A 27,129-nucleotide genomic window follows, 5' to 3' on the forward strand; every position below is an offset into this window, starting at 1 on the left:
GTCATTTTAAACGCAAAATAGCGTTCAGCATCATCGACCTCCCACGTGACCTCTGTCCTGGATTTAAAATTTTTACCGGTATATTCGCGTGCACGGCAGGTACGGATTCCTTAATTCGTACATTGGTTGGTTAATTTGTGCGAACACCAGTTTATTGCGCTTCGATATCTCGCGTTATTTAACTTGGAGTGTAAGCCTGAAAGCTAGGTTTCAGTCGTGAGCCATGTGGAACACGTCTGCATCGAAATGGGAGCCGGGTCCTGCTGCGACTGGGGACAGCAATACCGGTGAGTCGTTTAACATCACTGCTTCAATCGCTATGTAATTTATTCGTCTCGTTAACTTACAGGCGGAGGTAAGTTAACGAACTAGATGCTGCATTACATAAGGGCAGTCGGGACCCTCCGTTGCTGTTTCCGAAATAAACTTTCAGTTGCGAGGCCATCATTATGCATACATTCACGAAAGAGAAACGATATCGGAACGCGCGTCACATTTTTCATCTCGTTTTAGCCGTAGCCATAAGTGACTGAGTTGCCTTATCAATATATATATTTTTTTTCGAGTCCGCCGGCAACTTCTTTCGTTCACAGAACTGAATAACCTTTTGATAAACTGAAGCTTGAATTTAATGTATTAAACAGTTGCACACATGATAATTCACCCATATTTAGTACCTGTTGGTTCCAAATGTTCTTGCTGTTCAGTTTGGCTTACCTCAGGACATCTATTTTTGCAGTAGTGAAGCTGTCCATCACGTTCATGCACAAAAAGAATGCATCAATTCTAATAGCTTCACGTCTTTCATCTATTTGCTTGTGAAATCAGCAGTGTGATCTCTTCTAGTGTATAACCGAGCGCACAAATGTTCTTATTTGTGATCTTAATAATACTTAAGCTGTTGACATGCATTGTAGTTACGCAGACATCGATTTTACGGGGAGTAACCATATTTATTTACTATGCTGCTTAAGCGCCCTAGAACAAACAGTGTACATTTGCATGTGTTCTGTCGTCACAAACCATTGCAATGTATATGTCGCACCTTTTCGCATTTTATATTGCAAAATTGTGCTTATTCAATTTCTGATGCAGTCAAAATTTCTGTTCCAGACATGCAGTAATGAGGATGGCACCAGTATAAAGCAACACACTCCATGCACTAAACAGAAGCTGCTGCCTGCTACAACAAGGTCATTGTGTGGACTTTGGCTGCTACTACAAGGTAAACAACACCTGGTTCAGAAATAAATATGCCTGATATATGCTGTATTGGCTTGCTAGTCTTGAGATACATGTCATTTCTTTGTAGCAGACGATATGAACATTTGTTCATGTTTACAGTTCAGCATAATTAGTTCGAACATAAAAGAACATGAGTTTGGATAATCTTTGCTGTATCTCATGTGCCATTGTTCTGCCCCAACAGAGTCTGTGCCAAGTACATCTTGGTCATCACGGGAGCCCCCATCTACACCAACAGGAAGGGGCTGGAGCTGAATTCACAAGACCACGAACAAAGAAGCCATTCCAGAATTATTTGGATGAGATATCAAGTCTACGGACGACTGTTTCAAGAGTGAAAAGAGCCTACGCCATCATTCCACCAGCACGGATATTGGCCGAGTCATCCAGGTACCTCAACAACAAAAAGTATTTGTCTTCAGATGTACCTGCAACCTCTGAACAAGCACAGACGACGCTGGCTAAGAGTGTTCTGTCAGCTTGCCCTTCCTTAGGGAGCTCCCTGGCCTTGCCAGTTCTTGCCAAGTATAATTTTGTTTCAATGAATGCACGCTTCTTCATTCCACACTTTTGTTAGAGATCATTCCTATTCCTCATACAAACATTAAAGGTCAACCGATTCTTTGCTCATACTTAATGCCAGTCACTGTCTAGTAGCATAACATATGTGTAGCAGTTCTTTCTAGTGTATGTTGCCATGTCCAATTCCTCTCCTGAAATAGCTGATGTGGCATTGGCGTGTGTCTTGCATTAACCTTTACACTGTGTGCTATCTAGCATTTAACTTTTGTTAATGTTTTTGGCTTTCAATGCTTGCAAGGTAGAGTGGCTTCTTTCTTGAATGCAAGCTTTCTCATTCCCATATTGAATTCCTAGTCTCATTCAGGATTGCTATTCTTGCTCGACAGCCTGTGTTTTTGTGCAAGCTACATTGAAGAGATTGATTGCAGAATATGGTTTCGGCGCTGTGCGACTTGGTACTTGTCACCGTGTTACGTTTCTCATATGTGGGAGCCTGGTCAGTTGCATTGGGAAACAGTCTCTCGAGGCAAGCACCTGCTCCTACAGTCTGCACATTGACATAGACTGCGAATTTACACGCACCGTGGTTGGTGCTCCCCGTTCCGTCCTTTCCTGCTGCTGCCGTGTGCAAATTTTGCTTGTGGCCTTCCTCAGCCATGATTTGGCATCAACGGAGACTCTCGTACATAATTACATGGTTCTAAGTGTATGAAGTTGATATCCACATTTGTGGAAAGGCCTGCAAAATAGTTATGTCCACAAAACCGACCATGTCCATATATAGAGAATGTGGCGGACCAAGTGTGAGTTACACATTAGTGGCATGCAATAGAACAAAAAGAAACATGCAGGTTGGAAAGGCGGTAACGCTAATATGCCGGGCACTCCATGTCGCTGTTGGCTGTGGCAGCAGATGCTTGCGTCACCCGATTGTTTCGCGATGCAAGTTGCTCACATTCAACGCCGACTGTCGGTGCAAACACGTGGGACACACTGTCCAATCTGCTTGTGCTGCTGGTTGTTGCTTGTTACCAGACTGCAGTGGGCGACGAAGGCAAGCGCTATGCCTACAGTCGGACGGTTGAATGTGCCGCAAGCAGCCCATGTGCGTGTATGCTCACTGTTGTCATGTAGATCGCAGCCAATGCATAGTGCCAATGTATAGATTGAGCGTTATGTTAGAGTATGCTGAAGTGATTTGATTACATAATCTTGTTTCAATGTTGTCCCACTTGGTCATGGTTGCCGTGTTACATTTCTGGGATGTGGCAGCCTGTTTAGTTGTATTGGCCAACAGCCTCTCGAGGTAAGCACCTGCTCCTGCAGTCCACACAGTGACACGAACTCCTTGTTTACATGTACTGTGATTGGTGCTCCCTGTTTGTCCTTTCCTGCTGCAGCCATGGGTAAAGTGTGCTTGTGGCCTTATTTGTACATGATTTGGCGTGAACAGAGACTATCATACATGATTACATGGTTTGAAGTGTATGAAGTTGATATCCACATGGGTGGAAAGGCCTGCAAAAGTGGCTGCGAATTGGCGATTACCACAAAACAGACCACATCGATATTGAGAGCAGGTGGGGCACCAAGTGTGAGCGACACATTAGTGGCCACTGAAAGAACAAAAAGAAACGTGCATGTAGGAAAGGAGGTAACACTAGGATGCCAGGTAGTTCATGTCGCTGTGTTGGCTATGGCAGCAGGTGCCTGCGTCACCCGATTGATTCGCAGTGCAAGTTACGGTGACTGTCATTGCAAACAGGTGGGGCACTGTCCAATCTGCTTGTGCTACTGGTTGTCACTCGTTACTAAACGACCATGTGCGACGTAGGCAAGCACTGTGCCTGAAGTCGGATAGCTGAATGTGCTGTATGCAACTTGTAGTGCGTGAATGCCCACTGTTGTCATGTGGATCTTAGCCAATGTACAGTGTATTGCCTGAACCTTATGCGGTGATTGAATGCAGAGTCTAATTTGATAATGGTCGCCGTGTTATGTTTCTTCGATGTGGCGACCTGGTTAGCTGCATGGGCAACAGTCTCCCGAGGTAACCATCTGCTCCTGGAGTCCACACAGCGACAAAGACTCCCAATTTACATGCACCGTAATTGGTACTCTCCCCATTCGACATTTCTTGCTGCAGCCACCGGCCAAGTATGCTTGTGGGCCTTCATCGGCCGTGATGTGGCGTGAACGGAGACAGCACACGTTATTACATGGTCCGAAGTTGATAGCCACATGGGTGGAAAGGCCTGCAAAAGTGGCTGCAAAATGGTGATGCCCACATGGAGAATGTGGCGCACCAACTATGAGTTACACATTAGCGGCCCCCGGAAGAACAAAAAGAAACGTGCAGGTTGGAAAGGCGGGAACGCTAAAAAGCTGTTTAGTCCATGTCGCTGTGTTGGTTGCGGCAGCAGATGCCTTGCGTCACCGGATTGCTTCGCAATGCAAGTTACGGCGACTGTCAATGCAAACAGGTGGTGCACTGCCCAATTTGCTTGCGCTGCTGATTGTCGCTCGTTACCAGATCGCCATGTGCGGCAACGAAAGTGAGCAGTTTACGAGCTCGCGTTAATGGTTTCAGCGCATCTCGACATGCAAATTTTATTTCTGATCTTGTATGAGAAGGTGCACTGGTTTTATTCTGCCAATAAAGTCGCACGTCCTGTTCACTCACTTGTGGCTTGTTTGTATGGGCGTCAGTAGAGGCTCTTTAGTCTCCTGGCCATTAAAACGCGGCAGCTGAGGCATGCCGCAAAGCCAGCGAGGCGAACACGGCGCGTACCCAGCGTACGGCACCGGTGTAAAGCGGCCATATTGAATAGTGTACTAAAAAAAAAGCATTTCCGCTTCCTGTTTAAGTAGCGCCATCTGTCGGGTTCCCCACTAAGTTCCATGCGCTGCCGCTTCTTATTTTCGAACCACTGTGGAAGGTACAGTTTCCCTTCTCTAAAGTTGTTCTTTATTCTATGGCATAATATGGCCATATGGCATATGGCAGGCTCGGAGTGCACGAAGCGGTGGATCGCTTATTTTTCGGGCTTTTGCTTCTCGTAAGTATACTTCGTCTTTGCGTTTGATGTGCATCTACAACGCGTAGCTAATCTTTCGACTGCATGATGCCATATATAGGTGTTCTGTGATGATACTTTATAGCCAGGTTCCTCACGAGCTTTTGTGATGCATTGCAGGGACCGCCACACCGGCCAGCCAGTGCTACAGTGTCCTAATGCAGAGAACGTATATTACACGGAACTGCGCTCCTTCAGAGTTATTTAGAGTCTTTGTCAGAAGCACGTAACAGTAACATTACTTGGTTACGGTGCTGCTACATGGCAGAATATTTGAATGGCAGATGTCCCGAGTGCGGCATGTAAGTACGTACGTACGCGCGCTTGTTTAGCCTAAATAAGAGTTTCTATTGTTCCCCAAGGGAAATGCACATTCCTGATGCATGGTTCAGATCTGCCGGCTAAGGGCGGTAGTGAATAAAGTCACCAAATTGCGGCCTCGTTGCGGTCTCGCATTGCGGCCTCATTGCACGGTTGGGAAAAATTGCTTTAGAACCAAAATTTCGCTGCGCTGTCAGTAGCCATTCACCGATAAGCTTTCTCCGCAGCGTAATGCTCAGTGCAGATGTGATGGGGGTTGTGTGTGCGGTCGGTATGTGACCGATATTCCTGAACGCAGTGTCATTCAGCGATGTGCACAGCTGTGGCTGATTGTAGAATGTGGGCTGTGACAGGAGTGATGGGGACCATGCTCCTGCCTCGGCCAAGGTTGCAGCGATTTCAGAGCTGCAGGGAGCGCCCAGGCAGAACCTAATCTCGGCCCTATGCAGCAGCTCCAGCTTCTTGAGACGGGCACGTGGTAGTGCCACGAGTGGGAGGACGTACCGCAGGCGTGAGGTGGCTACTGCATGGTACAGCCGCAGAGCCCACCTAGTGGTGCAGCTCTGTCCTCGGGCAACAAGCTGGGAGACTGCCTTGTGGACCCGGAGGACCTGGACATGCAGGGTCTTGACAGCAGGCAGCCAGGTCAGCCGGTGATGAACGTGTAGCCCCGGGTACGTCACTGCCGGGCTTCAAGGTCGCCTTCCAGTTGCAGCTGTGCAGCGGGCGGTTGCTCTTGGGTGGAGCAGCATGGCCTCCGTCTTCCTTGCCGAGATGGCAAGGCCAATGCAGATCAGGTAAGCAGCGGCAGTGTCGAGGGCTCTTTGCAGAGCCGAGCGCGCACTGCTGCGGCTGTGTGGTGGATTTCGCACACATAGGGCGATGTGGTCCGCTTTGATGGAGGTATTCACGTGGTTGTGGGGGTCAGTCTGCAGGACAGCAGGCAGTCGGGCCAGGTTGAACAGGAAAGGGCTCACCACTGATCCTTGTGGGACGCCCTCTACCAAATAGGTCCAGGGCCTGCTGAACGACTGGATAGGGCAGGCCGTCAAAGGCCCCCTTCATGCCGATAAGCACCAGGAGCACGGCGTCACCGCAGGCCTTGGCCTCTTCCACGATGGAGTCCGCACTGCATCAGCTCCGCCGGAAGCCTATCTGCTCATCGGCCAGAAAGCAATGGCCTCCATCAGCTTGCAAGCAGCAGAGGTGAGTGAGACTGGCCGATAGGAGCTCACGTTTTTCAGCCGGCCTTCAGGATGGGGGCCACGTAGGCTGTGCGCCATGACTCAGGCACCTGCCCTGACTGCCAGATGTTCAAGCAGTCAAGCAGGTGCAGCTGCTCGCTGGCGGCCAGGTTGCGAAGCATTTGGGTTCCTGGTGCACTGGGCTCCTGGTGCACTGCGATGCTTGGAGCTCGTGCAGCGTCAGCGGGTCCTGGTAGATAGCCATAACCTGGCTCGATGGCCACCCTGGGTGGTGAGAGAGAAGGGAAGACGGAAAGGCAGGGAGGTTAACCAGGCTGAGTCCAGTTTGCTACCCTACACGTGGGGAGGGGAATGGGGAGTGAAAGAGGAAGAGAGAGAACTTAAGTGTAGGATGTCTATAGTCGGGCACTCAAGTCTGTTGCCCTCAGGCAGCGAAAAAGCGCTCGGACTGCTTTCTGGGCCAATGAACTGTGAGGCCAGGCTCCCAAGACTGGATGACAGGCCATTTACAGAAGCGAAGACCCTGTGTGGTGGTTGTGCAGGCAGCTAGGCAGGCTGACGGAAGGCTGCCCTACCTTCAGGATGGCTGCAGTGCGTGGTACAGCCAGCGCAAACTGGTTGGCGAGGAGCTCCGCAAGGGCCTCTTCGCTGATGCTCAGCGTGATGGCCACGGCGAGGACAGGTTGTAGGCTTCCTCTCCTGCTGTTGAGGGATTTGAGCAGTCTCCAAGCCAGGGGTCCCCTGGACCTGCCCTCGATGGCAGAGCAGAGGCTCCTCCTGCGCCGGGCTTGGCGTCTGCAGCGGGCATCTGCACGTCTGTACTCGGTCCAATGCTCTGCCTTGCCCGTCCGGATTGCTCCATGCTCCATATGGCGCCTGGAGGCACGAATGTTGAGCAGGTGGAGGTCCGGAGCGGGGGTATCTGGTTGGGTAGAGCACTGAACGGTGGCAGCCTGAGCACAATCCACGATGGCGCTCAGGAAGTCACGGCCATCGTCCAACTTGCTGCAGTGCTTCCGGAACAGGGACCAGTCTGTGACGTAAGTTCTTGACCTAGGCCTTCTCCCAGACCTGGGGCTGATCACAATAGGGAAGTGGTCAGACCCCCATTTGTCCGAAGTTGTGGCCCAGGAGTAGGAGCACTGCTCAGTGTTGAGGGAGAGGTCAATGGCCGTGCGAGCTCTGCGGTAGACGTAGGTGGGCTCCCTGGTGTTCCAAGGTCAGCAGGCCAGCTCAGCTGATGGCATCTGTGAGGCCTTTGCCTCAGCGGGTGCAGCTGCGGCTTCCCCAATCCGTGTGGTGTGCGTTGAAGTCACTGCACAGGACTGCATGCCCATTAAGGCGAACAGCCAGCTGGATAAGGCTGGAGGGATCCCACGGCTTTCCTGGACGGATGCAGATGCTCGCCACAGCCGTGTCCTGGCTGCCAAGGCGTACCACAACGGCGCATGACTCCAAGGGGCCACCGGCGATGTCAGCAACAGGTAGAAGAGCACGCGCCAGGGTGCTGCGGACATAGATTGCCGTGCGTGGCTTTCCTGGCTTATGGACTCCATCTAGGCAGGGTGCCGCAGTGCAACTGCGTGTGGCACAGGTGGTGGCACCCGAGTAGTCGGGAAGCCGTAGGTTCTCGACCACGGCATATGTCTCCAGCAGTGCGAGTACCGTATAGTGCGGAATATAGGTTGAGGTTTTTTCCCAAAAATATTACTAAAAGTTCACCCCTTGACTTACATACCGGCCCTTGGCACAGCATGAATAGTCGTCTGGCAGCATGTAGGAGCGCAGACCTTTCGGCATCCACATTGTTATCGCCCCCTTGGTGACCGACGCGGCCCAACTCGCGGGCGCTGCGCGGTTCTTTATTCTGACGAAGTTCTTTATTCTATGGCGCAGTGCACCCGGAGCTCAAAGACAGGGTGGCGGATTTTGTCCGCGAGCATCGTGCCAGATCTTTGCCAGTCGCAGCAGAACTCATCTGCATCAAAGCTATTGAGATCGCCCGAGAATCCGGACTGCCCAAGGGCTGCCCAAGGGGACTCCGGACTCCGGACTGCCCGGACTGCCCAAGGGGTTGCATTCAAGGGCTCCATTTATTGGGTTCGTCGCTTCATGCAACGCAAGGGATTCGCACTTCGACAGCGCAAATCAATCTGGCAGAAGCAGCCAGAGGCATACGAGGACAAGTTGGTCGAATTCCAGCGCTATGTTATCCGTCTCCGGCAGCAGCATGGCTACATGTTGGTACAGATCGGCAACGCTGATGAAATGCCGGTGTGGTTCGACATGCCGTCGCTCACCACAGTGTGCGAACGCGGCACAAAAGAAGTCGAGCTTCTTTCTACGGGGAACGAGCATTCACGGTGATGCTCGCGTGTACTGCAGATGGCAGAAAGCTGCCCCCATACATAATATTCAAGGGGAAGATGCTGCCGAAAGAGGCTTTCCCACAGGATGTCGTTCGCGTGAATGAAAAGGGCTATATGGACGAGGCCCTCATGCTCAATTGGATTAAGACCGCCTGGAATCGGCAACCAGGGGCACTCTTGCGGTGTCCGAGCATGCTCGTCTTGGATGCCTTTCGCGGGCACTTGACCGCAGGATTGAAGCTGGCACTCCGCGACGGGAGGACATAACTCGCCGTCATTCCGGGAGGCATGACGTCAACACTTCAGCCACTGGACGTCGTGCTCAACAAGCCTGTTAAAGACCGTGTCTGTGAACAATATAATCAGTGGATGGCCGGCGACAACCTGATGACCCCAACCGGCCAGCTGCGCAGGCCGCCTCTCGTCACTGTGGCCACATGGGTGTCATAGGTTGTGCTCGCTGCCCGACGAGTCCAAAGAACTTTGTCACCAGGAGAAAAAGTTACAGCACAGTGGGTCGAGTCGTAACGAAACTTGCGAGCGTCCTGGGAGACGTCGGTGTTAAGCGGGGCGAGGCGTCTGCACTCTGCGAGGCGAGACACAAACTGTTCCAAGAAAGGAACTGAAGGGGGTACAGGAGTCAAAAGGAATGATACATCAAGAATGAAACTTGGTGAACAGCCAGTGGTACGTTGCGTAGCCATGTTATAGGCGAATGTCATGAACGACAGGATTGCATCCCCGTTCGTGTGGCCAGGGTAGATGTACAGTCGCATGCAATATGACTTGCAACACTCTTGTTCGTTGTTGAAGGGGCTCCACGGCTGCGCAGCAGCTCTGACATTCGAAATAGCAGTTTAATAGACACCACTAATTGAAGCTGTGTTTCGGTCTGGAACTTACCATGTGTCTGCACAGCCGTACAGCCTTGGAACCCCTTCGACCACGGGCACCGGTGTTGCAATTCATATTGCACGTGACTGTACATCGCAATCATCAAGCTGTTGGTCTGCGGATGGTAACTGGAAGTCGTCTTGCGAATTGTGTTAGAGGCGCACAGAACTTCGGTAAGGATAGAAGAGAGAAAGACTGCTGCGGTCACTGAGGAGAACGCGCGGAGCGCTGCGGTGTAAGATAATGTTGTGTAGGAAGAAATCGGCGACTTCAGCAGCAGTCCAGGATGGTAGAGATGCTGTCTCCGCATAGCGTGTTGGATGGTCTATGGCCGTTGCAATCCAACGATTTCCATGTGAGATCATGGGAAGAGGACCGTACAAGTCTATTCCAACTACTTCAAAAGGCGAAGCGGGACAAGGCAGAGGTTGTAAAGAGCCAGAAGGAGCTGTTGGGCTTGCTTTGACAATGAACGCAGGGTGCAGCATACTTCGCAACGGCTGAAGATGGGCCAGGCCAGGAGCAGCAACTTCATATTCTGTTGTAAGTCTTGTGGTAGCCTAGAGGACCAGTCATCGCATGATCGTGAAAGGCTTCAAGCACCTCACATTGCAGAGAACATGGTATGACCGGGACCCATTTGTTGCCATCGATGTGATAAATGTTGCGATGTAAAACCCCATTGTGCAGCTTGAATTGATTAAGTTGTCGACGAAGTCAGGCGTTTGGAGGTGACGAAGAATCTTCCATGCGTTGGAGAATAGTTCAGCAGTATGGGTCGATGCGTTAGTGGGACACAAGGACAGATGGGCTGTTGTGTCTTAGCCATTCGAGGGCTACAATGGGTAAAGCCGATGAAGAGGACTCAGGACGTACACAATCGCGGAGAGGTTATGGTGAATCGTCATGATTCGGCAGAGGGTAGCAAGAGAGAGCATTGGTGTCTTGATGCTTCTTTGCAGCCCTGTAGGTGACATTGAAATCGTATTCCTGTAGGTGAAGCACACAGCAACCCAGGTGACCTGATAAATTCTTTAGCGATGAAAGCCAGCACAGTGTGTTATGGTCGGTAACAACTGTGAAATGGCGGCCATGAAGACATGGGTGAAATTTTAGCACGGCCCAACAGCAAAGCACTCCTGCTTGGTTATGGTGTAGTAATTTTCTGCACTGGTTAGTGCACGACTAGCCTAAGCAATTACTCGTTCGTGGAATGTGTTGTCGCATTGTAGTAGAATGGCATCGAGACTGACTGCTAGCGTCGGTGTGAAAGATGGTGGGCGCGGTTGGATCAAAGTGGCGCAGTACTGGGTCTGACGTCAAGGCATGTTGCAAAAGCAGGAAAGCATGTTCACATTCGTCGGACGAAACAAAGGGTGCATTACTGGGGAGGAGTTGATGGAGCGGAGACGTAAGTGTAGCGAAGTTGCATATGAAGTGCCGGAAGAAGCAAGTCCAAGAAAACTGTGCATGTCTTTTTGACGCAGTGGACACAAAATTCGAGGATGGCAGTAAGCTTCTCGGGGTCCGGACGAATACCTTCTTTGCAGACTATGTGCCCCAGAACTTTGATGGCCTTGCTGGCCAAACTGCATTTGTGTGTGTGTGTGTGTGTGTGTGTGTGTGTGTGCGCGCACGCGCGTGTGCGTGTGTTGAGCTGCAAACCAGCATTTGCAAGACAGGCAAGGACTTCATCAAGCTGTTGCAAATGTTGTGAGAACATGGTTGAAAACACAATGTCGTCGAGATAGCACAGACAGGTTTTCCATTTCAAGCCACACAAGACTTATCGATCATGCGTTCGAATGTGGCAGGCACATTGCAGAGTCCAAAAGGCATCGCACTGAACTCGTAGAGCCCATCAGGGGTAGCAAATGTCGTTTTTGCTTTGTCGGATTTGGACATCGGTATTTGCCAGTAGCCTGGTCTAAAGTCAAGGCTATAAAAATACTCAGCACCGTGGAGTGAGTCTAGTGCATCATCCATCCGTGACACGGGGTGAACATCTTTGCGCACGATTTTGTTCAGCGCACGGTAACAGACGCAAGAACACACTGAGCTGTCTTCGTGACAATTGCAACGACATGAGTGTCAACAGCTCAAGTGACAGTTGATCCACGAGGCAACAGTTGGGGTTCGATTTGGTTTATTGCAGTAAGCAATGCAGACCCCTCAGAGAAGCGAATAAGGCCAGGGGTAATCAGAATTGCTCGAGATAGGGTATGGTCATAGGGTGGAATGAATACACCGCCATCCACAATGTTACAGGAGTTGACGCCTATAATCTTTTCTCTAGGTGGCCAAAGAACGTAATCGGAAGAGGTGACGAGACGAATGCATTCTTCGTGGTTAGGAAGAGAATTGCCAGTGGCATCATCCAGTTGTGTGAGGTGCTGACGACAAGAGATAGAAGCAAACGCCAAAGATAAGAAGTCCCACCCCAAGATGAGTTCATGGGTCACTCACGAAATACCGCAAAAACAATGTGGTGAAGAATTTAGTCTATGGACACACGAACAGGACACTGTGCGATTGGATGAATAATAACCTTGGCCGCTGCACAAAGAGAAAGGCCGGAGTAAGGCAATTCTTGTGTTTTATAGAGTCCCAAACAGTCACATGGCAATAATCGCCAAGCGTCTTGTAACATGGAGCCACCTCAGAATTGCGCCAAACAAAGATGATGGATGCAGCCAGTCTTGCCAGATAACTACATTTTGAGTATTCTGTATTGTTTGCATTTTTTGTGTAAAAGGAATTGTCGCAGAGAGTTTTATCTTCAGTGGCTTTCAGTTGACGTCATCTGCTACAACTAGCACATAAGTTAACTCCATAGCACCACTAGGATGGAGACATTGTGTCGTGGGGTGCTTCCTTAAAAGTGGACAAGAAGATTCTAAAGGAAAAGTGTGAGATGGTCACAGTAATAACCAAGGCATTTGGCATGGGAATGACCCAGCTATGAAAGTATTATCAGATGTGGACAAGCATATAATACTAAATGGCGCCTTGCACGAGTCCCAAGTGTCAAATGTAATGAGTATTGTGCATTGAAAGGGCCAAAAATGTTTCGTACATGCAAGGGAACACTATGGGCATTTGATAACAGTTGCTTAGATGTACTACATTAACAGGAACCAAACGAACTCCCTTAGACATAAGCATGCAGCAAATTCAAGGACTAGATGAAGCTTCAAAGAAGTAACTGCGTTTCATGTAGGATAGGTGTGAATGACCTTTGTGCACGAGATCAGTGATAAAAACACTAAATGAATGCAGTACAGTGTCTGTATCATATCTTGTGCAGACCAAACTAGCCTGGAGTTTCAGCGTTCCTTGTCAGTTCATTTAAATAGGCACTACATTGTTCAAAGTGCAATATTGTTCTACAAAACATAATACGCAAGATGTAGCATGCTAACCCTCGTGGCTCAACAACTACTGAACCGAAACCTCAATGAGCAGTGAAGCTTCCTTGTAATTTTCATCGTAACCATACTTTCGCTCTTGAAAGTGAACCTCTTTAGTGAATTTGCTTGTGTATTAATTTTTCTTTAGGCAAGTATTTTTTATACATGTTAATGTCTCAATCCTGCTTTTTCTTTCCGGGGCTAAAACAAAATGCCTCTTATTTCACTTTGATCTTTTGACCTAGGAAGCCATCATCTGGTGCTGTGTACAGCAAGCACATGCTTCGGGCAAGGAGGGAGCCAGCACCATATCTACATCAGCAAGAACCTCGGTGCTCAAAATAAACATTTTCTGTGCAAATACCTGTCTTTTTATACTTCCAGCATGAATTAATAAGTTTCTTTTGCCTTCACATGCAGGAAGGTTTATAGGAATAAATAGTGACTGTTGAATGCCCAGGAAAAGCCTTGAAGCCATTCTACTTGTACAGTGATAAAGTACATGTGTACTTGAACTTGATAGTACAGAAACGAAAGGCAAAGTAACAGGCAAAATGCTCGGGGCAGCAGTCGTATAAATGGTAGATGAATACAGCTAATTGTGCTGTCCAGTTTCATTCAGTTTGACCAAATGTTGCAAGAATTGCCTTCAATATGAATCATTCAGTTTAGCCAGCTAAAGTCGAACTCGTACAAACTTTGGAATGTCTGCTGGGAATTTTAGCATAAATGGTATGTGTGCATCCTTCAGCAGCACCACAAGCCCAGTAAGGTTTTTGCGTTACTGTTCCCCCTCCCTTGGGGTTATTGCAGTGTTTACTTCAAGTGCTTGAGGGTATAATGGAAAATGACTCCATTCTCCAATAAGAAGGCTATATAAATATGCAGGACAAGAGCTTGTAGGCCTGGTTATAAGCATGAATTAGATATGTATAGACCAAAGGCAATATGAATACAATATGTTAAATTGCATCCATATGGGAACTGCCTACATCAAAGGAAAGAAAGTGCAATACTTGCAACCTACCAACATAAACATCAGTCTAGGGAAGGATTCTGTAAGGATCCACTAAGTGGACTGTTTCAGCACACATTGATTAGGTAGAGCTATAAGCTGGTAGAGCAAGTGGCAATCATCACCATGGGCTCTCGTGCTCTATTCATTCAGCGTGTACTGGAATGGACAGTCCACTTAGTCAACACTTACAGACTAGCCCCCTAGGGCTGTGGAAGCACGCAGTATATTAAGCTTAAGTCTGGAGTGCTACCTTCTGCTTATGTGGCAAGTCCTCCTGTTTACCTGTTCCTTTCAACTGAGAGCTGAGCACTGCCTAGGTTAAGTCAGAAAAAGCAACCAGCGTCCATAGTATTCAAACTATTACTATTTGCCCTATATAAGGGGACAGTGAAACCTAAAATGACACTTGACTTGGGCCATATTTTTCGCGATATGCCCGAGAATATTGGGATTTCCCATCAATTTTACCCTTCCTACATCACATAGTGAACAACCTGAAAACTTAACACTGTTGCGCAGAGCGATGAAGGGTCAGGATTTGAGCGAGAAAACAACACATGACACCTGAGCGCAAACTATGAACTGGTTTATTTTTCTGCAAGTGAAGCATACATAAAGCCTACACGCATGCACAGGAGTCCTCTTCCCGGTCTACCTACACCCTCTATTGTCAGTGATTATGCTAATCTCTTTATTGCTGAGTGAAATAGATGGTGGACTGACACATGAGCCCTGTGGGTCCACCTTGAGGTTGTATGCTTCCACGACTTGTCTTTTCCTTTGGTTCCTACTTTTCAGCAGAATCATTGCCTTGTGATAATCACCAGTTGATAGTTTGTGCTCAGGTGTCTATTGTTTTCTCACTCAAGTCCTGTCCCTTCGTCACTCCGCACAACAGTGTTAAGTATGTTGAACCAACTAGCACACTGCACAATTTTCCTGATCTTGAAAACAATTGTAAACTAAAGTCCGTGAGAAACGAAGTGTTCTGTCATGACTTACAGATTTATGCATGATCACTTTGCTATATAAAAATACAATTTTAGCCAATGTTAACGAAGAGCTTCACTTCTGGAGTTCACTTAAATAATGTCTGTGATGCATTGTGACAGTACGAGGTCCTGGAGATCCTACTGTGGAGATATGTCAACATTGAGCCTATTCCTGTTTAATGTATGGATAGATGCCTTCACGAAGAGTTGGAGAAACTGCACAATACAATGTTTTATATCACATGTAATAATTATGCTGTGATAAAGTGTACACGCTGAGCTTAATGTTTTAGAAAAGCTCAAGAAAAGACTCCAGAATAGGTATGATGGATAGGCAACCTTTTATTTGGCTCTCTTCATAGTGAAATCTAGACGCATCACCTCAGCCACACTTAGCAAAATCTGTGGGCTCGTACTGCCCATGCCTTTACTGCACAAGTTGCCTTGGTGCTCCCAGTCTTGACAGGTAACACTTAAGCACACTCTCATGCACGTGTTTGTTCCAAAGCTACAGCTGCTAACTAAAGTAACTCCCACATGCGATTCTGTAACTCTAGACCTAACTGCAAAAACGCATGCAGTACTACGAGTTTGGCATGGAGTCCACATGACATGTGCACAACTTCAAATTTCGTATAGGCAACAGATAACTGGTAACCTGTTAGAGTAACAAAATGGATGCCAAGGAAAATTCACCCAAAGCCTTAGGCAGGAAAATGAGGTGTTGTGATGAGATAAATAGCAATCACATTTGATCGACTGACTAAAAGCTGGCAGGGGTATTGCATTTGACATGATTGAAATGAGCTGCAGCATGGCATGGTAACTGTGGCAGCCTTTACAATGCCGCGCTCTCTGAATTACACTTATGTGCATCCATATGCTGCAGCGACCAACTGTTTTTATTCAAGAAAGCCAGGTTTGTGGTTCAGCACACATCATACGCTGGCAAACTCACTGATGAGTCAACTCCCTGAGATCATCCCATGAGTCTGAGTGAGCCCAGCTGAGCAGTATTTTGGCGAGTTTGAGCCTGAGTGAGCTCGGCTGAGTAGTATATTCTTATGAGTTCAAGTGAGCAGCTAATTATAATTTTGGCGAGTCTAAATAGTGAGTTCCGATTATTTTTCCAACATATATATGGTCCGTGTACTTTCGAAATTCAGCTACGACACTTGCGCATAGGTTGGAAATTAAGCTTCTCGCCAAGTGACTACTGCATAAATGATCATAGAGCTAGCGAAGAACGATACGCCTTAATGATGCAGCGTGCCGCGCGGGATCCATGTGTGCAGCGTGCCAGTGGATGGGTGCGTGTTTGGGAAATTAGGGGGTTTCGACCCATCCACAGATAATTTACATAATACCTTTCTCCATAGTGTATTATTGCGATAGAAATGTTTGGACACCCTAAGCGAATTTTCGCCATCGCTCTGATGTTTGGTTTAAAGTCCAAGTGTGACAAAAATTATAGTGCTCCGTTGCATCCCACATGTTGTGGTTAATTGCGAATGAAAGGGTGCGATTGTGAGCCGAAAAGGATGGCAGCTTTATGCGCGCTGTCCACGTCCCGTGATCAAGTGCGCGCTAGGGTCAGAGAGCGCGCGACGTCTCTTGCCTGGCCGTGCCCGTGCATATGGCTGTCCGCGCGCAGCAGAGTGCATATACACGGCCCGCGCGTGCCACATTTTTTAAAAGTAATTTGCGGCCGGTGTAAAGGCGGCAAGCCAACGTGGCTGCTGGTTTCACGAGTGTCAATTGGAAGTAGCGATATCTAAGTTTCGGGCGAAACTTAGAGAACAGTGACTTCCTTAGAGGGGCCAAAATTTTGGGGCGCATGAGCGGCACGTATAGTAGAATGCAGTGTTCCATTGTAAAAAAAAAAAAAAATTGATGTAACAAAATAGAGTGCTGAGTGTTACGTCTTTGTTACATCAAGGTTCAACAAAAATTAAGCGCTGGAAATCAGCGCTGGACGCACATGCAACTCCTTACTCCACACTGAAAACATTTGAGAAAACATTTTTTTTAAATACTTTGTACATTTGTATAAATACCTGCGGATATTCCTCTGGTTTAGCCTAATTATGTGCTGCCTACTTAACTTACTGACGCAGCATACGTATCATTGCGAAATTTATAATTTTTTGCTTTTAGAAAAAACATCGAGTTATTGAATTTTGCGAACAGAAAAAAAATTGCAACTTCCAATATAGCGCGCTTCCTAGGCTATTAAATAGCTACAATGTTCAAGGAACGTACTGTTTCCATGAGTGGTTTACTCATGCAGTAAGATGTACTGCTCCTACACCTTGTAATAAAAAGCATATGCATCGACACATAGCAGCTGATATTCTTGCTTATTTTCTCATCACAGAGGTAGATGGGGCACATGAACCAATATGCTCACACAAATCAACGTGACCAACTACTGCGGAGACATGGCAACGAATTCTTTGTTTACCTTGTACACCACAAGTGCGAGGTTTGCGCATTAATTTGACTTCATGAAACCCTATTTATACTACAGGCTTTACGGCAATGCTTGCATGCAGTGCGGTGAAGCGCTCGACGAAACTGCACATATTATATGATTTGTTTGATATTAACTCGAGATGCAAACGTTTGTGCAGGCAGGCAAGCAATGTTTCCATTCACGCAGCGCCCCAAAATAGCGAGGTATATGCATTGATCTGGTTTCATGACATCGTACTTTTGCCACTAGCTTTACGGCAGTGCTTGTGTATAGTGCTGCGAAGCACGACGGAACTGCACGTTATTATACGGTGTGCTTGAAATCCACTCGAGATGCAAATGTTTGTGCAGGCAGGGAACGAATGATTTAATTCACGTAGCACAACACGAGAGCGCGCTCTATGCAGTCATTTGATTGAATAAAACTCTATTTCTGCCACAGGCTTCACAGCAATGCTTGTGTAGAGGGCTGTGAAGCTCGACGCAGCTGTAACAACATCCCACAGTACACCCGATTTTTACCGAGTTTGTTTTAAAGGGCCCCTCACAGGCTACATAACAAATTTTGGTTATACACTGAAAGTTGTTACGTGCCCTCTAAGAAGTGTTCTACCGCAAGCATTTTTCAAATTGGTTCATTAACAGCAGATAGAGAATGATTGAAGTGCCGCGAACGCATGATTTCAGGAGGCGAGCGTCGCCGCCTATATAAACACTCTCTCGACATTCCCCGTTTCGCCTGTGTAAGCAAATTTCCTTCACTGCGTTCCCCCATACCGGAGCCGAGGGGTCGCGGCGGGTATACCCTGCCGTCTTCTTTGTTTCACCGTCACCGGCACACTTCCGGTGACGGTGTCGCGCGAGCTGTTGCGCTTGTCTCGTTTCCTGTAGCGGACGATAGTGCGCGCTCTACACGAGAACACGTGATTAGCGGTATAAGTCAGTGCCCCAGCACTGAGGCAAACGCGAGAGGATAAAAGAGCATTCATGATCGCAATGCTGGAACACATGTAGACAATGACGTATAGTTTCGTTCTCTGCGCGCGTGCAAACGTCGGGAAAAGGAGACGAAACGGAAATTCATCTCTCTTGCTACAGTGCGAAGTAAAACAAAAGCACCCAGACATTCGGGTTGTATTTTTCATTATTTCTCTAAACTTTAATTAGTTCACTGCAGCAACAGATTCAACAAATAACTGATGCTGCCTTGAATCTAAGTCACGTGTCACTCTGAGTGCCATCACAGCACAGCCTGTGCTCCTATGCAGCAGCAAAGTTACGGGCATTCATCTGCTTGCTGCTGCGATAACATTATGACACTTTAACTCAGAGGTACGATTTTTGTTGTGTGAGATTATAGATAGCCAGTAGACTGATGTTAAATGCTATGAACCACTGGCAATCCACGATGCACTCAACGAAAACGTTTTTATGCTGTGTGTGGCGTGACTCACCAGTGACCCACACGCAAGAATTCTTGCTCTTGTGTTGCCATCTGAGGTTTGAAATTGCAACTAATATATATTTTTATTGCATTGGACATGGGGTGGCATGTTTGTTTCGGAGAGTGGAGTGGCGGCGCATTTCTCAGTTGGGTTTCTTGCAAACTTTCGCAGCAGTCTTTGAAATACGTGCCATTGGAATAAGTACCTGCATTTTTCTTGCTACTCCCAAGCTTTTCAGCGTGTCTAATAGATAGATCCTCATGCCCCTTACGGATGAAAAAAAAAAGCACAATGCAGAGGAAACAAATAAACTTAGTTTTGGGCCAGAAGAATGCACCAGCAACTTCGCGATCACCAGCGGATGAGTCAAGTGCGTCAGTGTCAGATGTTCAGCAGTGGACAGTGAAATCAGTGACAAAGATAGTGTTTACGAACCATCACAGACCTCAGCCAGCATGTCGAATGGAGAGTCAGACCTGACTGATGATTCTGAGGTGAATGATTCAGGACACAATGCTCTCATTTCTCTCAGCCCATCTCTAGAGAAATGGACACCGGCAACAACCACTTCGCCTAGTGTGACACCACACGTACTCTAGGCCGCCCACTATCATTCAGTTGCCATCTAGCCGTTATGCCCCATCTTTATGTTCACTGTTTATTACGGATGACATTTGGCAAATGATGGTCAATGAAACAAACAGGTTCACACAAGTGTTGAAGTCAACTACTCCTAAATCTAAATCACGCTTGAAAAATTGGACGGAAACCAATGCCAAAGAAATTAAAGCATTTATTCGAATACTGATTTGTATTGGTCTCCTCCGTCTTCCTACTCCCAAATCTAAATCAAAGTTGAAAAATTAGATGGAAACGAATCTCCAACAAACGAAAGCATTTGTTGGAATACCAATTTGTATTAATCTCGTCCATCTTCCTATCCGAGTCACTACTGGGCAAAAAGTAACCTGTATGGTGTTGAACTCATTCATCAAAATATGAGCCGTGACCGCCTTCTCCCTACTTTTGAGGTTCCGGCATTTTGCGGACAATTAACTGGTTGCAGAGTTGCAGGATCATGTCTTTAAGATCCATCCTCTGGTAGATAAATTGAACCAAAATTTTTGCCACTGTGCTTGAGCCAGGAAAGGAGGTTGTGATAGATGAAACAATAGTGCCATGGTGTGGCAGACTTTCGTTCTTACAGAGTCAGGCTGTTCAAGGCATGTACCAAAGACGGTTACAGGCTAAAGGTTGATGTATATGCCGGAAAGTGTGACTGAACAATTGGCATCGGACATGCCAAAGATGTATGCTTGAAACTCCTGCAAAATTACAAGGAAGTTGTGTGCCCGCTGTCCGTAGACAACTTCTACATGAGCTTGCCGCTCACTTTTCGCCTTCTAAAGGAAGACACTTTCATTCGTGGCACAGTTCGCTCAGTGAGGAAATGGCTGCCAAAAGATCTCACTGAAGTAAAGGTTGCAAATGGCAGTGTTACCGAACTTCAGTCCAAAAATGGAGTGAAGGCACTGAAGTGGATGGACAAGAGGCCTGTTCTGATACTCACATCTGTCGCCAAATATGAAGCAACTTTGGTGGACAGTGGGAAGAAAACAAGGGACGGTGCACCAATCATGAAACATCAGGCCGGTCTCGATTACAATGCAGCAAAAAAGGGCGTCGACTATAGTGACCAAATGACGTTATACCACAACTGCCTTAGAAAAGGACTCAAGTGGTACAGAAAAGTAGCTGTTGAGTTGCTTGTTGGATGTGTCATCATAAATGCAAGGAACATTCGTGGCATGCTTGAAGGAAACTCTACGCCAATTATAAAATTTCAAGATGAACTGGCTCATTCACTGTTCGGCCCTCGTCAAGACAACATCGAAGAAACTCGTGGGAGAAGTGTCCACATGCTAAGAAAAACTGGCACATCGGCACACGACACTCAGTGGCTCTGCACTGGCTGCTATGCGGCCAACAGTACCAGCAGTAGCCCAAACTCTATGGGGAGAGTGAGAAAAGTGACCACTTTCTGTGAATAACGCCCCGGCAAGCCATTCATCTGTTTGTTGTGCTTTAATTCTAAGCACAAGTAACCTGAGAAGCAAGCTAGCTTCAACTGTAAAATGAGTAGGATGAAAACTTCAAGACATGGCTAATGTTCATACTAAATTTTAGCCTTTCTCTAACTAATAAATATTTCTAACACAGGAACTGACTTCTTGTCTTTTTTAATGGCAAGCACTTTGTAGTTCAACATAGGTTTCTAGCATCTTGAATCCATTGAGGGGCTACAGAATGTATTAAAGAAAGCTAAAAATGCATAATGTTGTGCTGAATGTGATCAAGACACATGTACAAGAAACTATAGTCATTAGTTCGATGAGGACAGTAATGTGCTTTAACAAGTTAGAACTTTGTTACCAACTTGCCCACATTCACATCTTAACAGATTTAACAATGTTTCCATTACGTGGAGAACCTTGATCTACAGTGCTTTTATCATACTGAAGAAGGTTGGTGTTCCTATTATAACACGTGTACTTAAGAAGCTCAATCTCTCAGGATTTCATGTTGTTTTACTTGACATAAGCTTACGAGGCTTACAGATTACGTGCTCGTATCTCAACGTAAACACTTACTTCCTTTTCAATGATTTTCATTTCTGTAAAAGCACAGTAAATTTCGTCAGACGAGAAGTGCAAATGTGTTTTTTATTCTTTCATACTTGGTGCTTGCTATTATACAACTTACTTATATCAACTTGCTTGTTTAGAAAACTCATAAAAAACACTCCCCCCACCTTCTTCTTTCTTCTTTTACTTTCCGTTGACTCTGACTTTCATTATGCTAATAAACTTCAGAAGAGCTTGCTCTCAGGCTAGTTTGTACACACTGCCAAGAATGAAAAAATGGAGAGAAAACGGGACAAGAAAGAAAGGCCTACAGAATGCTGATTTGCGCGCGGCAATCTATATCAAGGACGAGGTGCTGGACCAGGGAAGCTAAGAAGCCGCCACAACTATGGGAGCTAGGTGAATGGCTTCGATGTCCACACAGAAACATAAATATAGGAATGTTATAGAATGCTGTGTCATTCAACAACCCCGTGAATATTGAAAAGTGGGACAGTGATTAGCTGAAAAGAGTTTCAGAGAGCTCCAGGGAGTGGGGAGGATGATACAGTAAGGGGGCTAGGGTGGTGACACGCATTAAGGGCATCAAGAATGAAGTGAAAAATTATGGAACATAGGGGGATTGTCTCATCACTGCTCGATCGCTCAACACCAGATAGCTGTGGCCAGTTGCCTTAGCCGAGATTCACCTACCCTGTCATAGCATATGCTGTGCTTGCTGCTTTGCAGTCTTTAGAATAGGCAGGTGTCAGGGAAGCATGCCCATAATGCCTGCAATTAAGTAATAGGCGACTTGCAAAATAGTGCCCACTCTCTTCCATACACAGCCATGGCTGAACCACTCACTAGCAGATCTGGTAAGAAAATAACGCTGACCTTCACTGTTACTTGGGCTGCAACAAGTCTGGGCTGCAAACAAGAAGACACAAGACAGAGCGCTGTCATGTTTTTAGCACAGTTCACTTTCCTAAGTAATGTAACAACAAGGTCATAATATACATTATATGAATACATCAATTTGTAAACAAAATGTTATTTTTAATATGGTAATATAGTCATTTTTAAAAACAGCACAAGGATGATAGCATAATTTTAGGCATAGTCTTAGCAATGAAAAACTTTTGTCAGAAGTTAAGCAAAGTTTTGGCAATGTAAAAATGTGCATCCTCATTGCTAAAGCATTCCTGTCCGGGGAGTGCTAGAGTTTGTCTTGGTGTGATGTAAAACCCTCCACACATTTATGTAGTGCTAGAGAGAGAAGTGATGGGGGAGTGGTAGTGACCAGTGGAGAATCCTTCCCTGAAATGAATTTCTGGCTACGTCACTGAATGTCTGCAATGCCTTGTAATAGCAATAGGTCTTGGATGGAAACACTATAGATGATACCAGTGAACCTATTGAGCCTATTCCTGTTTAGTGAGGTGATGTATGTTTTCGCAAAGAATTATAGAAACTGTACAATGGAATGTTTTATACCACCTGTAATAACCATGCTGTAAGAAAACAGAAAGGCTGAGCTTAGATGTTGTAGGAAATCTCTTAAGAGGCTCAAGGATCGGTAAAGGTGACTAACTTCTGTATTCTCCACTCAACCCTCCACCTGGATTCAAATGCACAGCAGCCCCACTCCTTGACACAGGCGGTTGCTTAGCTTTAATTAAACTTCATGTCAATTACTGTGAAACACAGCGTCGTCTTCAGTCAAGGGGTGGCACTGCGCTCATCTCAGTGGAATGAAGCTTCCAGTCATAGATGGTTTCAGAATACAGCGTGTGTGACCTCACATTTTACTCTCTTCGTCGTGAAATCTAGACACCAAAGCCTCGGTTTGAACAAGTAATGCTTTAAGCGCTCTCTCATGCATATGTTTGCTTTAAGGCAGAGTCAGCTTTTTATTTCCTGCTTCTGCCACATGCAAATGACACAAAAATATCTGAATAAAATGATTGTGATTTAAGTGGTACACACTCTCTGCAATGTGATTAAATGTTTGTAATAAAAGAAGCACTACTCATGTGCTGGTCAGCATCTGCAGCATTATGTTCACCAAGATAGCTTTTCTGTCTCAATATATTCAATATTGTTGCAAATTTAAGAGGTTTTGCAGCTAACATGTAGCTGTCAACTTGTGTCTCGAGAACATACAGCTTTAGTTGAGAGGAGCGCTATATTGCATGAGACAAAGGAGCATTTTTAGACTGCTTGTTTTATTTATGTGTGAAAAACAATTGTGAAGGTTTTAATAGCAAAGTAATACAGTAGGTGTTGGCAACGCGAACAAGCCATGCAAAGTGTATGCATTAGAAATGAACTATGCAGATGAGGACCCCCCACCCCACTGATATATGTCAATGCTATAATATCAAATGCTGTGACATTTAACACATATGGTGACTAAAAAAAAAGGATAACTAAAGCAAGAGCAGCATTAATAAAAGAACAATATCAACTGCAAAATTTATACAATTTTTCTCAAAACTTTTATCTTCGCATAAACTGTGGCCTCACACACTGTGGGCACTTTTGCTAACAACCTTCACATTTCACTAGTGCTAATTCTAGCTTCCCTTTAGCTTCTAGCTTGATTCTAGCTTCCAGCTCAACTGCAATGTTTTGAACGTCAGGGCATGTGCAAGTGAAAATTAGTTTGTGATGGCCATGTGGATCTGTTTCTCTGCCTGAATAATAGGGAGAGGAGGGCAATATAGTTGCCTTGAGAACTATTAAGCAGAAGCAGCATGGTGGATGAGGAGCAGTGGCCGGAATAAAACATTTCAGGAGTTCAATGTAGTAAGGATACAGGAGTCATATGATTAACTTCGCAAGAATATGAGGCCATTATAACACTAAGGGAAACAGACTGGCCCATCACACTGAATTTTCAAATATCCTAAGTGGTCTAGAACACCTTGCACAGCTGCTGTAATTAGGAAAAAAAAATGTAGCATTGTCTGAAAAAGACAGCTTTTTTGTTTGTTTACTCTGCTATGCCACTGTACACATTATTACTATTACTTTTTTTCTTTTGGAACAGAAAGTCACCATATGCCTGGAGGTTTTAGATCACCTTCTTGGTGTGCTCCCGATATATGAACAGTTCGAAAACATTAACATTGTTGCTTTGTTTATTGCTCAAGTAGAGCGGCACGTAACAACTGACTACGGAACCAGGCGTGTGAATATGCACACCCTGTATCCAATCAACCCCTATATCAATCAATTTTGTACAATTAGACCTCCATATATTGAACTTTAATGTAACAAACCGTTTTACTTTGCAGAACTTATTTGGTGTGCATATAGAAATCTTCAATTTATTGAATTCTGTTTATCTGCAATTTCAATTTACGGAAACTATAAATTCTTCTAAAATTTAAATGAGGATATGTGTTGCATTTGAACTGTAAATTCTATGGACGTACAAGCGCTTTCCGGGAGTAAAGCTTCACGATTTCCTTCCAAAGTTTATTCGACTTAAGGACAAAATTCTGCAGCAAAGTTATAAACGACCACAGGTGACAAGCAGCTGAATGCGAGGTATCTGGTACAGACCCACGGGGGAAAACTTAAAAACCACAATAGCACACATTCAGGCGAGTATGTAAACAGGCGAACTAAGCAGGGAACAAAAACAACACAGCACTGCTTTCATAGGTCCCGAATGATCAGAGTTTCGTCAGAGTTGGTGCAAGCACGCATCCGCAGATAAAACGGGCTCCCACCGTGCATTGACCAATACTTCGAGAGCTGACGCCTACACAATAACCGGGGTAGGTTACAGCACTTGTTTCTGCTCTGATCGTATAGTGTTCGAATGATGTCGCGACAACGCAAGTACTTGCAATAGGGGCGACGACCTTCCACAACTCCAGAACATCACAAAAGACCGTTTGCACATGTACTAACCAGCCAAACTAACTAACCACGGCAGCGAAGACCACTTAAATCGAACATACAACGCAGAAACACCTCGTAAAGTTTTCACCACAGAGAAAGGTTACACCTTATTGCACAGACGCTCACAAGAAATTCAAGAAATGTCTAAAGCGCACTACCGCCGCCTTTTAAAAATCCAACGGGAGCCAAGCCAAATCAGTAATAAGTTGGCTATTTGGGTGAACGCAACGTACCCGTTAGAACCACCGGGTACGCTCAACGCCGGCCCCCAAGCATACACGACGGGAACGAGCGCGCGCGGCAGCCGAGCGAGCCGGAGCACATGGCCGGAGCGAGCGGCGTCCTGGCCCTGACGTCACTCGCGAGAGGGCGCCACTCCTAATTCTCGCAGCTAATAGAGCTGGCAGAGGCAGACAGAATGCGTGGCCGGCAAGACGGAGAAGCCGTGTCCGAGGTGAGTTTGTTGCTATTTTGTTACGACGGTAACATATAAAATTTTTACAGTCGCAGGGGAATACGTTTGGAAGTGAGGTGTCTTCTCGGATGACTTTAGTGACAAAGCATTACATCGTGCCGATGCATTGTTCATTAGTGTCGCTGAGCAAGGTCAGCCTAGCTACCGCACTTCAGAATGAATGAATGAACTTTATTTTGAGATTCGCGGGAACGGAAACAGTTTATGAATTCGACTGCCGCGCCGATGCGAGGTTGGTTTTTTTTTTTTTTGCAGCGGTAGCATATTAAATTCTGATGGTCGCAGGGGGATACGTTTGGACGTGAGGCGTTTCCTTGGATGACTTTAATGGCAAAGCATTACGTCGTGCCGATGCATTGTTCATTAGTGTCGTTGAGCATACCACACAATTCAAGGGAATCGCGGCAACGAAAACAGTTTATGAATTCAACTGCCCGTGTCGATGCATTAGTTCATAATGGAAGTGAGCATACAACACACTTGGAGATTCGTGGGAATGGAACATTTAGTACTCTGTATGTGAAAATACTAAAACTTGCGTCGCCATGAATTCCGAGCCTTATCATTGTGAAAGCTGGCAAAACACTACGCCCTGCGGATGAATACGGAACAAATTTATGCTAAAGAAAAATGGTCGTCATGCAATTTCATAGCAGTGGACCTTTGCAAAAGCTGGACAGTAACACTGATATTGGCTACGTGGCGCAGATTCGTAGCGATTCTGAGGTGCTTATTGTGCGCAAGGGTAATTAATGAAGGAGTGCGTATTACTAATCCCGGCTGTTACGATGTGTAGCTCATATACGGGCCTGGTAACCTATGTGCAGTCAGTCAAAAACACTATTTATGCAGGTAGCCACGCTCGTGTAAAAAAAAAAAAATCAATTCAGTGATGATTGACCCTCTGGAGGTGAATCCGCACCTATGTAAGCACAGCCGGCTCATCAGTCACAAAGTAGGAGCCGAAGATAACTTTTTAATGCTCATTGTACGACATTGATAGCGGTTAATTTGTGGTCAGCCAGTGACAAACGCATTGCACTAAACAGTGAGACTTCGTCTTAATACGCAATGTTTATGTGGCGAACAGGAGAGCAAAAGGTGAAAACAACGTTTTCACACTAGGCAAGTCATCCATG

At 46.2% G+C, this 27,129-nt stretch overlaps 2 long non-coding RNA genes across 4 annotated transcripts; one reads left to right on the forward strand and one right to left on the reverse strand.

Moving 5' to 3' along the window:
• On the forward strand, positions 1–13,437 carry LOC139057153 (uncharacterized). Of its 3 annotated transcripts, XR_011512593.1 has the most exons (7): positions 1–287; positions 1,114–1,225; positions 1,430–4,826; positions 4,965–5,146; positions 5,618–5,962; positions 6,094–6,371; positions 13,289–13,437. It is a non-coding gene; the product is annotated as an uncharacterized lncRNA (long non-coding RNA). The 3 variants fall into 3 exon arrangements; XR_011512592.1 differs by lacking the exon at positions 4,965–5,146 and having other exon boundaries at positions 47–287; XR_011512591.1 differs by lacking the exons at positions 1–287; positions 1,114–1,225; positions 1,430–4,826; positions 4,965–5,146 and having other exon boundaries at positions 5,166–5,962; positions 13,289–13,436.
• On the reverse strand, positions 6,382–25,756 carry LOC139057154 (uncharacterized). The gene is made up of 3 exons (XR_011512594.1): positions 25,525–25,756; positions 22,495–22,527; positions 6,382–6,634 (listed from the first exon to the last, which is right to left on the reverse strand). It is a non-coding gene; the product is annotated as an uncharacterized lncRNA (long non-coding RNA).
• Between the last annotated feature and the right edge of the window lie 1,373 nt (positions 25,757–27,129).

Source organism: Dermacentor albipictus, chromosome 3 (genome assembly GCF_038994185.2).
Source record: "Dermacentor albipictus isolate Rhodes 1998 colony chromosome 3, USDA_Dalb.pri_finalv2, whole genome shotgun sequence".
In the NCBI taxonomy this organism is placed as follows: Eukaryota; Metazoa; Arthropoda; class Arachnida; order Ixodida; family Ixodidae; genus Dermacentor; species Dermacentor albipictus.